The following is a 13,817-nucleotide window of genomic DNA, read 5'->3' as shown; positions in this document are numbered from 1 at the left end:
CTTGGTCCTTTTTTGACAAGGAAACTATTTTTTCTGGTAACCATATCTGCAGCAAGAAGGGTATCAGTGTTAGCTGCCCTTTCTTGTAAAGAGCCATATTTTTTATTGTTCACAAGGATAAGGTAGTATTGCGTCCTCATCCTAACTTTTTACCAAAGGTAGTATCAGGTTTTTATCTAAACCAGGATATTACTCTACCTTCATTTTTCCAGAAACCTGTTCTTTAGAAGAAAAATCACTACATTCTCTTGATGTAATGAGAGCAGTCAATTTCTACTTAAAGGCGATTGCTCAGATTCGGAAAATGGTTGTTTTGTTCGTGTTGCCTGAAGGTCCTAAAAGAGGACAGGCAGCATCGAAATCTACTATTTCTAAATGGATTTGACAAGTAATCGTTCAAGCTTATGGTTTAAAGAGGTAGTTCTACCCTCTCAAATCAAAACGCACTCCTCTAGAGCTGTTAGTGCCTTGTGGGCAGTGCATCCCCAAGCCTCCATGGCTCAATTCTGCAAGGCCACAACTTGGTCTTCAATCCATACATTTACCAGATTCTATCTGGTGGATGTAAAAAGACATGAGGATGTTGCCTTTTGGCACAGTGTACTGCAGGCAGCAATATAAATCCTCTGATCTCATGGTGCCCTACTTGGTTGTGTCTCCCACCCCTCAGTTGGCATTGCTCTGGGACATGCCTCATAGTAATTACTATAGCTCTGTGTCACGTGATGTACGATGAAAGAAAATAGGCTTTTTATAACAGCTTACCTGTAAAATCCTTTTCTTTTAAAGTACATCACGGGAAACAGAGGTCCTGCCCCTCTTTCTATTATACACATGTATTGCTTTGCTACAAAACTGAGATACTCCCAGTAGTGGGAAGGGTTATATAGGAAGGCAAATTCCTGTTTAGGGTGTGCTAGTGTCCTGAAGGTGGAATATAATCCACATAGTAATTACTATTGAGAAATGTAAGGATTTATTCAAGCACTTCAGGTCCAGAATGGGCCCCATATCAGCGTTTGACTTGGGCATCATGAACAGGTTGGAATAGCAACTCGGAGTGCAACTGGATCAGTGCAGCAAAGAAGGCTGATCTTCTGTCGGTGCAGTGAGCGCATTTGATGACATAAGGTGTGGAGAAGGCCACCGGACACGACTTTATGGACTTCTACATTGAAGATATTTGGGATTTGTACTACCACAAAGACCAAGAGTTGCCTCGCTTGTAGAAGTAGGGACTTCCCTTAAATTCGAAGGTGGTTTGTTGCCCATCTTGGCGTGTTCCAGGACTTTTTCAGTTTTGCCCTAAAGTTCTGAGAATATATTCTTGTTTCCAGGTGAAGGCAGATTCTGCACTGTAGGGTTCTACATCTTCTTTAGAAAGCAAAAAAGTGCTCCTTTCTCCTTTTATTTTTTTTGGATTTATGCATATGGGGCTCAATTGACCAACATTAAAGCCACAGCACTCCCCTCATGTGCACTGAAAGAAGCGAGAGACTTGCCAGGGAGAATCTCCCTGTCCATCCACGCAGAAGTGCAATGGTTCAGGGAATTACTATGGCTTTGTGTCCCGTGATGTACTTCAAAAGAAAAGGATTTTACAGGTAAGCTGTTATAAAAATCCTGTTATTCAAATGCTCTGTTTGAAAACTATAAGGCCATTGATTGCTTCCCTCCACCTGGTGTATTTTCTGCCGTTGGTTGACATTAAGGATGCCTTTCTCCACAGATATACATTTCTGCTTCCTCAGGGCCAACTGCAGATTGCTAGGGGGAGTGTAATTTTTCAGTGTTCGGCTCTACAGTTTGGCCTAGCACTGGCGCAGTGATTACAACAGTGCTGCCCCCCAGTTTAGGCTCTCTGTGAGCTAGAGGCATTCCCATTCTGGGGAATCTGCACAATCTACTCTTGCAGAAACCATCGTAAAGGCCTCAGGCCAATGTTTCTCATATGGCACAAGTCCTGCACGACTTTGGCTGATGAGTCCTTAAGCTCAAGAAGTTGACCCTGGAGCTGTCATTTTAGCTGGAATATCTGGGTCCTGCACATGACCCCGGTACGCGTTTTCCTTCCCAGGAAATGCTTCAGATTGTTCAGTCCAAGGTGTGGGAGTTGAGTTCCCTGGAATGCCCCTTGATCACCTCTGCATGAGGGTGCTGGAGATGATGGTAGCCTCTTTCGAGTCAGTCATGTATGCTCAGTTTCGATACTGTTGCAACTCCGCATCCTGACAGTTTGGGACAAAGCGGAACTGTCCTTGGATTGCCCCATGTCTCAACACTAAAACCATATTTTATTTTCCGTTCATTGACACAGCTTCTCTTCATTCTTTACAATAGGGTTTTTAGCATCACCTACAGTAGGCAGAAAGAGCACAGCTGTTCTAGCTCTGCCATAGGAAAGCCAGTTATTTATTTTTCCTTATTTCTTGGGATTTTTTTTTCTTTAGAAGCATTTAAAGGATAAGTATGGCCAAAGATTTTTTGGATTAGGCTTTGGATCACAGGATTGCCAAAGCCTGCTGTCATCTGACAAAACTCAGCTGGTTCAAGCTGGGGAAAGATCCCGACTTTACAATCCACGTCTGTGTTACCCTGCCAGACAGCTTCCCCAACATTGGTGATGTGGCGAATCTGTCTCCAGTGTTGCCCGCTACTTTTGTTTGACTGGTAAGTGGATACCTCCCTTCCCTCAGGTTCAGTGGCAGACTGTGGGTATTCTCTAGGGTGGTCATTCCTATGGGGTCCTTTCCTTCCAGGCCTAGGGGGAAGGTCTCAATACCTTCCCCTACCCTTCCCCCTCCCCTTTGAGGGTGGGTGGGATACCTGAGACATGTATTTGAGCTCTTCCTGCATTGTTGCCAGCTGAGCGGTCTTCTGTTTTCAGCCAGAGGGGAGTCCCCTGGTACTTGGGTAGCGCTGTTGAATTGTGCATATTCCTCCCCCCTTCCATATTTGGTGTGTGCTCAGCAGCTGTTGGTGGCACATGGTTCTGATTTATACCCTGCGTCTTGGGGCTGGGCATCTATCTGTCAGGGTGATGGGATTCTCCTTGTCTGCCTGGGTCAGGTTTCTTCCTGCAAGGCCCTCAGCGGGTGCATGCTCTCCGAGGTCAGGCTGGCCGGCAGTTTAAGCTGCTGCTTTACAGTCTACTGGGGCAGGCTGTGGCACTCCCTGTCTTGCTTAAGGGCATTGCCCTGGTATACTGCCCTTTTTCTGCCTTGGCTCCCAGCGCCCTCCTCTAGTGGGCAGTTGCTGAGCGTGATGTGGCCCCCCATCTTGCTTAATGATGTTACCCTTCCATACTGCCCTTTTCCACCTGGGATCCCAATGCCTTCTTCAAGTAGGTGGTTGCTGAACAGGCTGTGGCACCTGTCATCTTACCTTTGGACACTTGCCCTTCTATGCCACTGCTACCTGGCATCCTTCTGGTTGGGGGGGGCGCAATAGTGGGCAGGTACTGGGCAAGCTTTTTGTCATTTGCACAGCTACCCAGTCGGCTTTTAGCAAGCTTTTCTGCCACGCTCTCTGTGAAGCTAGGGGTGCATACGTTGTCACAACAAAAGCAAACGTTTCCCAGCACACTTGCCAGTTAGCTAGCAAAAAGACCAAGTTGACCCTGTCTTAACAATTCATGTTAAAAACAGAGGGCTTTGTTGCACACATTTGCACATTAATGTCCTAATATAGTCCTAACTATAGTCTTGAGAGTCTCCAAGATGGAGCATATATATCAGTGGATAAATCAAGGGCAGGTGTGTCTGGAGGGAGCCCACTCATCCTTAAAGACATAGGGACACATTGGATGCCCAGCAAGAATGTACTGTGCCTGCTGTCCCTCTGTTGTGGGGTGGGTGGATACTTTTTGTTGATATCACACCCAGCGTTGTATGCTTGTCCTGTGCTGCAGGTCATATCTTCTGGCGACGGGAAGGTTGTGGCCGTCTGTTGTGTTCAACAGACAATGATCCTGTCCTAGATGTGGTGAGTATGCGTTTCCCTGTCTACCCCTTTTTGGCGTCCTATTGCCAGTGACCTCTTCTATGGTGATATTTGCAGCCCGCATTTCCTACATTTGCAGGATGCGACTGCTGCCACTCTTGCGGTAAAGAAAAATGTTGCAGGTGGCTGTACTCACTATCTTTGTGTGAGAAACACTCAAGGCTGCAGATATGTCAGGCTACCAAGTACACAGCAGTCCCCTTTTGTGATGTGCCCTAGCCCACTCATTTCGCTAAGGTCTCTTTATCACACCTATTGGGATAATTAAATTTACAGCCTTGAGAATGTCTGCAGCATCCTTCTGTAGTCCTGTAAACTTTGTTTGCAGGATGAGCACTTCTGAAGCTCCCATTTGTGGTTCTGTAGTTTTTTTTTGCAGTAAGTTTTCCGTTTTAAAGAGGACCTTCTGAGCAGTGGACCTCTTCTCTAATGGTGGATTCCCTTTTTTTTTTAAAGCAAGCCCAGCATCAGCTAGGCATCAAAAAATTCTGTAAAATGTATGGTCGTTTCTCTCCATGGAAATTTTTAGTAAAAGGGTAAAGATTTATTCAATCTGTAGAGAAACCAGAGTATTGTTTTCCCGTGATTCTGTCAGTCTGACACACCGCTACAACGATCTTAGTAAAGAGCCTCCGACGGACGCTCTTTACCACGTGATCAGCCGTGTCCAATCACAGCTGATCGCAATGTCAACAGGAAAAGACGTTGATCGGCTTTTCCTCACTCGCGTCTGACAGGCGCGAGTAGAGGAGAGCCGATCGGTGGCTCTCCTGACGGGGTACTGCGCTGATTATCAGCGCAGCCCCCCTCGGATGCCCACACTGGACAACCAGGGAAGGGGGCAACATGTGGATGGCCAGGTATGTACCCCATGGCCATCCACATGTGCAAATTATGCCCAATCTGTGCCAATCAGTGCCCCCAAATGGGCGCTGACTGGCACCATTATATAACGTGACATCAGTGATGCCCATCAGTTCCACCCATCAGTGTCCATCAGCGCCACTTACGAGTGCCCATCAATGCCACCTATCAGTGCCGCCTTATCAGTGCCCGTCATTGAAGAAGAAAGCGTACTTATTTACAAAAATTTTTAACTGAAATAAAGAAAAACGTATTGTTTTTCAAAATAGTCTGTATTTTTTTTATTTGTTGCACAAAAAATAAAAACCGCAGAGGTGATCAAATACCACTAAAAGAAAGCTCTGTTTGTGGGAACAAAATGATAAAAAAATGTGTTTCTGCTTTGAAAGACAGAGAAGGAATTCCAGTGACTCTCATTGCACCAAATTAGCCCATGGGAGTGTGGTTCTAGGATATAGACTTTCAGCTGTCTCTCTTTGGGTCCCACAGGTCCACCCAGAACTTCTCTCTCCATGTCCATCGCTGACTTTCACAGCTTGGCTGTTGAAGCCCAAGTCCTGATGGACAGTGTTCATGCGGACTCTGTGATTGCCAGAAAACCCTCTATTTGTAGGATTTACCCCTTCACACGGAATCCCAGGAAATAATCCAAGGCACCAGTGTTATTTTTTCCTTCAGTCTGGACCCGGACAAGTCTATAGTCCTGAAGGCTATAAAAGTCTTCTCAGGTTTCTACCTTGGTGGTGCTCTTTCAGAAACAGTTGGCTTCCTACTCCTTGGTCAGAGCCTTTGTGCAAAGTGTGGGTGACATTGTTCCATCAGTTCACTCCCTACTAACCCTGTGGGACCTCAGTCTTGTGATGTCGGTCCATCACAGGCCACTTTTTTAACCTATTCCGGGTATTTCTCTGAATCTTCTATCACACAACGTTGCTTATTTCATTGCTATTACCTTGAATAGGAGGGTGTCTGAGCTTGTAGCCTTTTCCTTTTCTTGAACTTCAGACACCAGATAATTTCTTCCTGCCTAGGTGGTCTTGACATTTCATTTAAATCAGGACATAGTATTGCCTTTCTTTCATACAGCTTCAAAAAACTGTAAGATTGCTCACCACTGTCTAAATGTGGTAAGGGCTTTGTGAGGCTTCCTTGTAGTCACAGCCTCGATTCAACAATCTGACGCCTTGCTTGTGTTGTCTGTAGGCTTCCAAAAGGGACAGGATGCCTCTTGATCCACAGTTGCTTGGTAGATTTGAAAACGCATTGCTCAGTCCATTGCATATAGTCCAAAAGATAGGGTTCCCCCTTTCCTGTTAAAAAAGCCCCAAATAAAGGGTGGCAAATCCAGTTTTTTTGCATTTTTTTCAACCAACCGATCTGAAATTATGGTATTAAAGGCAGAGCTGTAATCTACAAACAACATCCTTACGTATGTTATTTTATTAATGTTTTTTGGAGTAGCCCTTGCTCAATCCCCTCCCTCCTTTCCAACATCCTTGTGTAGTTTCCGGAATGCTCCAGATGACTAAGTGTCCCATGTAGCGCTAAAGCTATCGCATCTTCTGCGCTTCTATTTGCCCTATACGCAAACGGATAAGGATCTAAACTACCCGGTAATCTAGTTTTGATATATTTCAATACCAACCTCTTAAAGCACTTCATTAGTACTGAGGTCAGTGCTATTGGTCTATAATCATCTAAACTTCCCACAGTTGACTTTTTGGAATTGGAATAATAGTGGCCGATTTTAAACATGCCAGAACAGCAGATGATAGTGATACATTAAAGATTTTGGCAAAGGCTCCAGGTAATTGATCAGCACAGGCCTTAACTACTCACCCTGGGATTCTGTCTGGACCTGATGATTTCCTCGTATTTATACGTATTCTTCCTCTTGTTGGGGTAAACATATTGCTGCTGTTGGGTTGGTTAGCCTTTTGCTGTTGCTCTCCCCTTACGTGATTGCTTTTGGGACTCAGTCAAGACTAACAGTCTAAGATTTAATTCTCTTGTGTCCTGTGATGTATGATTAAGAAAACAGGATATGATACTGATTTCATTCCAATTTTCCTTGCTGACAAAATTTAGGCAATGCTGAGAGTGCGAGGTGTTATGCTAGGTGGTGTCAAGCTTTGCTATTTGCCTTCCAGGTGTTAAATCACCTGGAAGCGTAGCATAACCTAGTAGTCTAATAATTAACTTTCCGGTGTCCTTTGATGTGTTCCAGGAAAAGGTTTTTGCAGGCAAGTACAAAATCCCCTTTCCTTAATGGTACTTCACAGAACACTGTTTTATTTAATTTTTTTAAAATACTTTTCAGGTTTTTCAGTCATACGAAAAAATTTTTTAATTAAGTCACACACAAGAGAACTTGACCACATTTGAATATGGTTTTACATGGTACTAATTATATCATTACCCTAAACCTAGCCATGCAAAGCTATCCCTGTAAATTTAGTTGAGTCCCCCAGACTTAGATACCATATATAGTAGGATCTTGTGTATCTGCATCTCTTTAGCGACAAAGGTCAGTAGTAAAAATGTTAGTATTTGGATGACTGTTGAAAATTATACCCAGAAACATATGAAAGAAAAAAAACTGGTAGGTAGTGACTCCCCACACACAAAAGGAGGGGGGCAGATTGAAAGAGAAGAAAAAAGTGGCGGTAATGTCTATATGCTACTGTCCCTGAGAGCCATCAGGTGCCATTCATTCTGTTCTGACCTGCAACGGACAACCTAATCTCACAGAAAATGTGAGCCTAAAGTGATTGTAAAGGCAGAAGTTTTTTTTTTATCTTAATGCATTTTATGGATTAAGATAAAAAAACCTTCTGTGTGCAGCAGACCCCCTAATACTTATCTGAGACCATCTTGATCCAGCGATGTATTTACACACACAAATCAGCCTTGCGCATTGCATCCCCCCGCCTCTTAATGGGAACCCCGTGTTTCGTGCAGTGGTGCCATTGTGCGGAGTAAGATCGGTTTGTTCCCGCAAATCAGCCACTTTATATAGCTGGCACGCACCTGCATCATGGCGGGGGGGGGGGGGCTGATGTGTGTGGCCGCGATGTCCGCCGGCCACCCACAATCGATCCACAGAGGGCCAGATCGGGGGTCTGTCAATGTAAACAAACAGATCCCCGTTCTGACAGGGAAGTACAGAGTGATCGTCTGTTCCTAGTGATTAGGAACAGCGATCTCTCTGTACTCCCAGTCAGTCCCATCCCCCCACGTTAGAAACACCTCCCAGGAAACACATTTAACCCCTTGATCACCTCTTATTGTTAATTCCTTCCATGCCAGTGTTATTTATGCATTTTTTTATAGCACTGATCGCCTATTTTGCAGATGCCATAACTTTTGTGCAAACCATTCAATATACACTTGTTGTAGATTTATTTATTTATTTTTACTAAAAATATGTAGAAGAATAAATATTAGTCTAAACTGATGAAGATTTTTTTTTATTTTTTTGGATATTTATTATAGCAAAATGTAAAAAAAAAAATTTTTTTTTTCAAAATGATCGGTCTTTTTTGTTTATAACACAAAAAAAAAAAACACAGAGGTGATCAAATACCACCAAAAGAAAGCTCTATTTGTGGGGGAAAAAATGATGTCAATTTTGTCAATTGTCAGTTAAAGCGACACAGTACCGTATGGCAAAAAATTGCCTGGTCATTAAAGCGGAGGTCCGCTCACCACTACAAAAATTAAAAGCCAGCAGCTACACATACTACGGATGCTGACTTTTAATAATCAGACACTTACCTGTCCTGGAGTACAACGATGTCAGCACTGCAGCTGTTTCCATCAGCTGTTGGGTACGTGCCTCCTCCATTACGAGTAAGGGCACCCGGCAGTGAAGCCTCATGGCTTCATGCCGGGAACCCTACTGCACATTTGCAAGGCTCTTCTCTCCTACTGGCCCAGCGGTCAGGGAGGAGGACGGAGCCCAGGCGGTGACATCAATACCCACGGCTGAGGCTTTCCAGAAGTGGGAACAGGATACCTGTGAAAGACCGTTATCCTGTCCCCCCCTCCCCCCAAAAGGTGCCAAATGTGGCACCGGAGGGGGGGAGGAGTACAAAGAGCATAAGTTCCACTTTTGGGTGGAACGCCGCTTTAAGGGGGAAAATCTTCCGGGGCTGATGTGGTTAATGCACTGTTTAGGTATCTGACACCAGGGAGCAATATTCTGTTGAGCAGGTCAGTTCAGTCCAGAGGTACTATGTTTTGCAGCATTGTTCTTCATTATGATTTGCTGCAGTCAACATTTACTCCATCCTCCCCAGGGAAGACAAGCAGAAAATCAGTGAATGCCTGCTCCATCATTTTCCAGAGCTGACCTTACACCATTCCTTTATAAGGGCGGCCTTATGATATTTTTTTTTAAAGGGGTTGTAAATCCTCGAGGTTTTTAACCTTAATGCATTCTATGCAGCTGCTCCCCAGAGCCCCTTTTTTACTTGCCTGAACTCGGCCTTTCCAGCATTGGGGATGAGCACACCAGCTTCAACCGGTGTCTCAGGTCCTTATTGGATAGATTGATAGCCATGGGCTCCCGCTGCTGTCAAAAAAAATCCATTGACACAGGAGCCGGGGGTGTGGGCCGAGTCATGCTGTCTGTGTCAATAGCCGCAGCAGCAGGACAAGGGAGCGCACCCGCATGAGTGCCCCGAGCAAGAATGACTCTTCAACGGGGTACTCGAGAAGGGGAGGAGCCAGGAGCGCCGCTGAGGGGCCTACTGCACAGAGGGGGTAAGTATGACTTTTTTTTTTTTAACGAACCTTTAGATATTCCTTAACCACTTAGACTACCTCCTGCACATTTACGTCGGCAGAATGGCACGGCTGGGCACAATCACGTACCTGTACGTAGCTCTTTAAGTGCCTAGCCGTGGGTCTTGAGCTCCGTGGCCGCGGCACCCGCGGACCCGATCGCCGCTGGTGTCCCGCAATCGGGTCACAGAGCTGAAGAACGAGGAGAGGTCTGTGTACACAAACCTCTCCCAGTGCTTCCTAGTGTGGCTGTCACCGATCGTCTGTTCCTTGTTATAGGGAAAGACGATCAGTAACATCACATGCCAAGCCACGCCCCCAACAGTAAAAAAACACACACATCACACACAACCCCTCCCCACTCCCTAGTGGTTAACTCCTTCACTGCCAGTGTCATTTACACAAGAATCAGTGCATTTAAGTAGCACTGATTGCTGTATAAATGACAATAGTCCCAAAAATGTCGGATGTGTCCGCCATAATGTAGCAGTCACAATAAAAATCGCTGATCGCCGCCATTACTAGTAAAAAAAAAAAAAAATATATATATTAATAAAAATGCTATAAAACTATACCCTATTTTGTAAACGCTATAACTTTTGCGCAAACCAATCAATAATCGCTAATTGCGATTTATTTTTTTACCAAAAATATGTAGAATAATACGTATCGGCCTAAACTGAGTAAAAAAAATGTTTTTTTATATATATTTTTTGGGGATATTTATTATAGCAAAAAGTAAAAAATATTGCATTTTTTTCAAAATTGTCGCTCTATTTTTTTTTTTTATAGCGCAAAAAATTTAAAACCGCAGAGGTGATCAAATACCACCAAAAGAAAGCTCTATTTTTGGGAAAAAAGGATGCCAATTTTGTTTGGGAGCCACGTCGCATGACCGCGCAATTGTCAGTTAAAGCGACGCAGTGCCGAATAGCAAAAAGGGGCCTGGTCCTTTAGCTGCAAATTGGTCCGGGTCTTAAGTGGTTAAAGCGGGGTTCCACCCTAAAGTGGAACTTCCGCTGTTTGGAACCCTCCGGTGTCACAATTGGCACCTTTCAGGGGGGAGGGGGGTGGAGATACCTGTCAAAGACAGGTATTTACACCCACCTCCGGGCATAGACTCCTGTGGGAGTCTACGCCATTTCCTGTCCTGCCGCGCTGTCTGCTGGGACAAACACGGGTCTCAGAGACAGCGTGGACAATTCCTATTGCGCTGCGCGACTCGCGCATGAGCAGTAGGGAACCGGGAAGTGAAGCCGATTCGCTTCACTTCCTGATTCCCTCACCTAGAATGGTGGCGGCAGCAGCCGAGAGCCGAGCGATCGATCGGCCTCGGCTGCTGGCATCGCTGGACCCCGGACAGGTGAGTGTCCATTTATTGAAAGTCAGCAGCTGTAGTATTTATAGCTGCTGGCTTTTAATATTTTTTTTGTAGGTGGAATCCCTCTTTAAGCTGTAGTAAACATAAGCGCTGCAATAAAAAATACAGATAAGGCCATCATCCCATTGCTTTATAAACGCATAGCAGTATAATTATTCCCCTTATACTGTTTTATGTATTTTTGCTTACTTTCAATTTGCTGTCTTCCTGCCAAAGCCCGCACCACCTTAGTTTTTCTATTCCGCATCCATCACTTAGTACGCTTCAGCCATTTCTCCAGTTTCCTTGCCCGGTTGAGGGCCAAAGTTTTATGCCCCTTGTGACATGTCAAATCACATGGGGTGTTTCAAGAACTCCATAATGGATCAGCAATCTTGCGATATTGCAAAGCCATGCCGTGAGTGCCGCATTGACAGCAAAATGCGCATGCGTTGGTGATGTCACTGCTGTACAGATTGGGCTGTTTTCTCATGAAGGGCGGATTTCTGGAGGTTATGAACAATAATTATGTTTAAGTAAGGGCACACTGCATAACATGGGGAAAACTTTGGAATGACAGTTTGCTACCACTTTAACCTCCCTGACGGTATTCCTGTATTTCCTTGTCCCCAGGATCCTGCGATGTCCTCCCCTCTCTGTGTGCGCGAGCCGTCCTCTGCTCGATTCATCACAGTGCCGAGCTCCGTTCCCTGCGAGCGCTGCGACGCGCGGGGACGGAGAACATCGCCAAATTCAAAAGCCAAAAAAGACAATACAATGTTACAGATTACATTACTGTATCCCTTTATTTAACATCCCTTTTGTCTCTAGTGGTTTGTCCAATGCCCTGCATGCAGTTTTATGTTACTGTTCTTCCTGCCTGGAAACTGGAGATTGTCTATAGCAACCAAAACTGTCCCTTTACATCAAAAGTGGTTTTAGACCAGCTGTAAAACTGCGATAATAAATTAGAATCCCTTGCAGAATTGAGCGATAGTGATTTGCGGTGAAATCCATCATCAAACACTGAAAGTAATGGCAGCAACAATTCTGCAACTGAGCAAATTTCAGTGTTTTTGATTTGATTACATTATTGAATATTTTTTATTATTTGTTATAATTATTTATAGATATTTATTATATTATAATTTATGATTTTGTGTTTCAAACTTTATCATACCCGGGATGTCTACTGGACTCTGGTTTGGACAGATTTAACCACTTGCCGCCCGCCCTATTACAAATTGACGGCGGCAAAGTGGTTTCATTATCCTAACCGGACATCATATGACGTGATTAGGATAATGAGCCGCTGCGCGCCCCCGGGGGCGCGCATCGCGGCGATCGTTGTTGCGGGGTGTCAGTCTGACACCCGGCAACTACGATCTCGGTAAAGAGTCTCCGACGGAGACTCTTTACCATGTGATCAGCCGTGTCCAATCACGGCTGATCACAGTGTAAATGGGAAGAGCCGGTGATCGGCTTTCCCTCACTCGCGTCTGTCAGACGCGAGTAGAGGAGAGCCGATCGGCTGCTCCTCTGACAGGGGGGGGTCTGTGCTGATCGATTATCAGCACAGCCCCCCCGAGGATGCCCACACTGGACCACCAGGGACACCACTAGACCACCAGGGAAAAGGTAATAAAAATCCATAATCCTCCCTAGACCACCAGGGTGCCAGTCAGCACAATGGGTGCCAATCAGTGCCCATAATGGATGCCAATCAGTGGCCACAATGGGCATCACTGATTGGCATGCATTATTGTTTGGCACTGATTGGCATCCATCACTATAACACCGATGCCGCCTATGAGTGCCCACCTGTGCCGCCTATGAGTGCCCACCTGTGCCGCCTATGAGTGCCCACCTGTGCCGCCTGAGTGCCCACCTGTGCCGCCTGAGTGCCCACCTGTGCCGCCTATGAGTGCCCACCTGTGCCGCCTATGAGTGCCCACCTGTGCCGCCTATGAGTGCCCACCTGTGCCGCCTATGAGTGCCCACCTGTGCCGCCTATCTATGCCCACCTGTGCCGCCTATCTATGCCCACCTGTGCCGCCTATCTATGCCCACCTGTGCCGCCTATCCATGCCCACCTGTGCCGCCTATCCATGCCCACCTGTGCCGCCTATCCATGCCCATCCGTGCCAGCTATCAGTGCCAATTTGTGCCACCTATCAGTGTCCGTCCGTGTCGCCCATCCGTGTCGCCCATCCGTGTCGCCCATCCGTGTCGCCCATCAGTGCCGCTCATCAGTGCCACTTCATTGGTGCCACATTGGTGCCCATCAGTGCCACCTTATCAGTGCCCATCAGTGTAGCCCCATCAGTGCCCATCAGTGAAGGAGAAAACATACTTATTTACAAAGTTTTGAAACTGAAACAAAAAAAAACATTTTTTTTCCAAAATTTTCTGTATTTTTTTATTTGTAGCGCAAAAAATAAAAACCGTAGAGGTGATCAAATGCCACCAAAAGAAAGCTCTATTTGTGGGAAAAAAATGATAAAAATTTCATTTGGGTACAGTGTAGCATGACCGTGCAATTGTCATTCAAAGTGCGACAGCGCTGAAAGCTCAAAATTGGTCTGGGCAGGAAGGTGTTTAAGTGCCCTGTATTGAAGTGGTTAAGTGAGTTATTCCTAAGAATTACAAGCCTACAATATAAAACGCCAAATTATCGTGCAACATAATTCTACCGCTCTCAGCATCAAAAATCTGAAATCATACCGCTAGGATGGTTAAAGCTCCCAGTTCTCCTTTAAATCACAGGCAAAAAGTCATATGTGTTTTTAACACATCTAGTTTG

At 45.3% G+C, this 13,817-nt stretch overlaps 1 protein-coding gene and 1 non-coding gene across 2 annotated transcripts in view; one reads left to right on the top strand and one right to left on the bottom strand.

Moving 5' to 3' along the window:
* TOPAZ1 (testis and ovary specific TOPAZ 1) overlaps positions 1–13,817 on the top strand; it is a 594,775-nt gene that overhangs the window by 405,441 nt on the left and 175,517 nt on the right. The window lies entirely within an intron of this gene.
* LOC143999814 (U5 spliceosomal RNA) lies at positions 4,461–4,575 on the bottom strand. Its single transcript, XR_013278141.1, has one exon. It is a non-coding gene; the product is annotated as a U5 spliceosomal RNA (small nuclear RNA).

Source organism: Lithobates pipiens, unplaced genomic scaffold (genome assembly GCF_037356315.1).
Source record: "Lithobates pipiens isolate NorthernLeopardFrog02 unplaced genomic scaffold, aLitPip1_a1.2 Scaffold_19, whole genome shotgun sequence".
Lineage (NCBI taxonomy): Eukaryota > Metazoa > Chordata > Amphibia > Anura > Ranidae > Lithobates > Lithobates pipiens.
The sequence above is the reverse complement of the archived record's forward strand: the minus strand, read 5'-3'. Positions and strand labels throughout refer to the sequence as shown.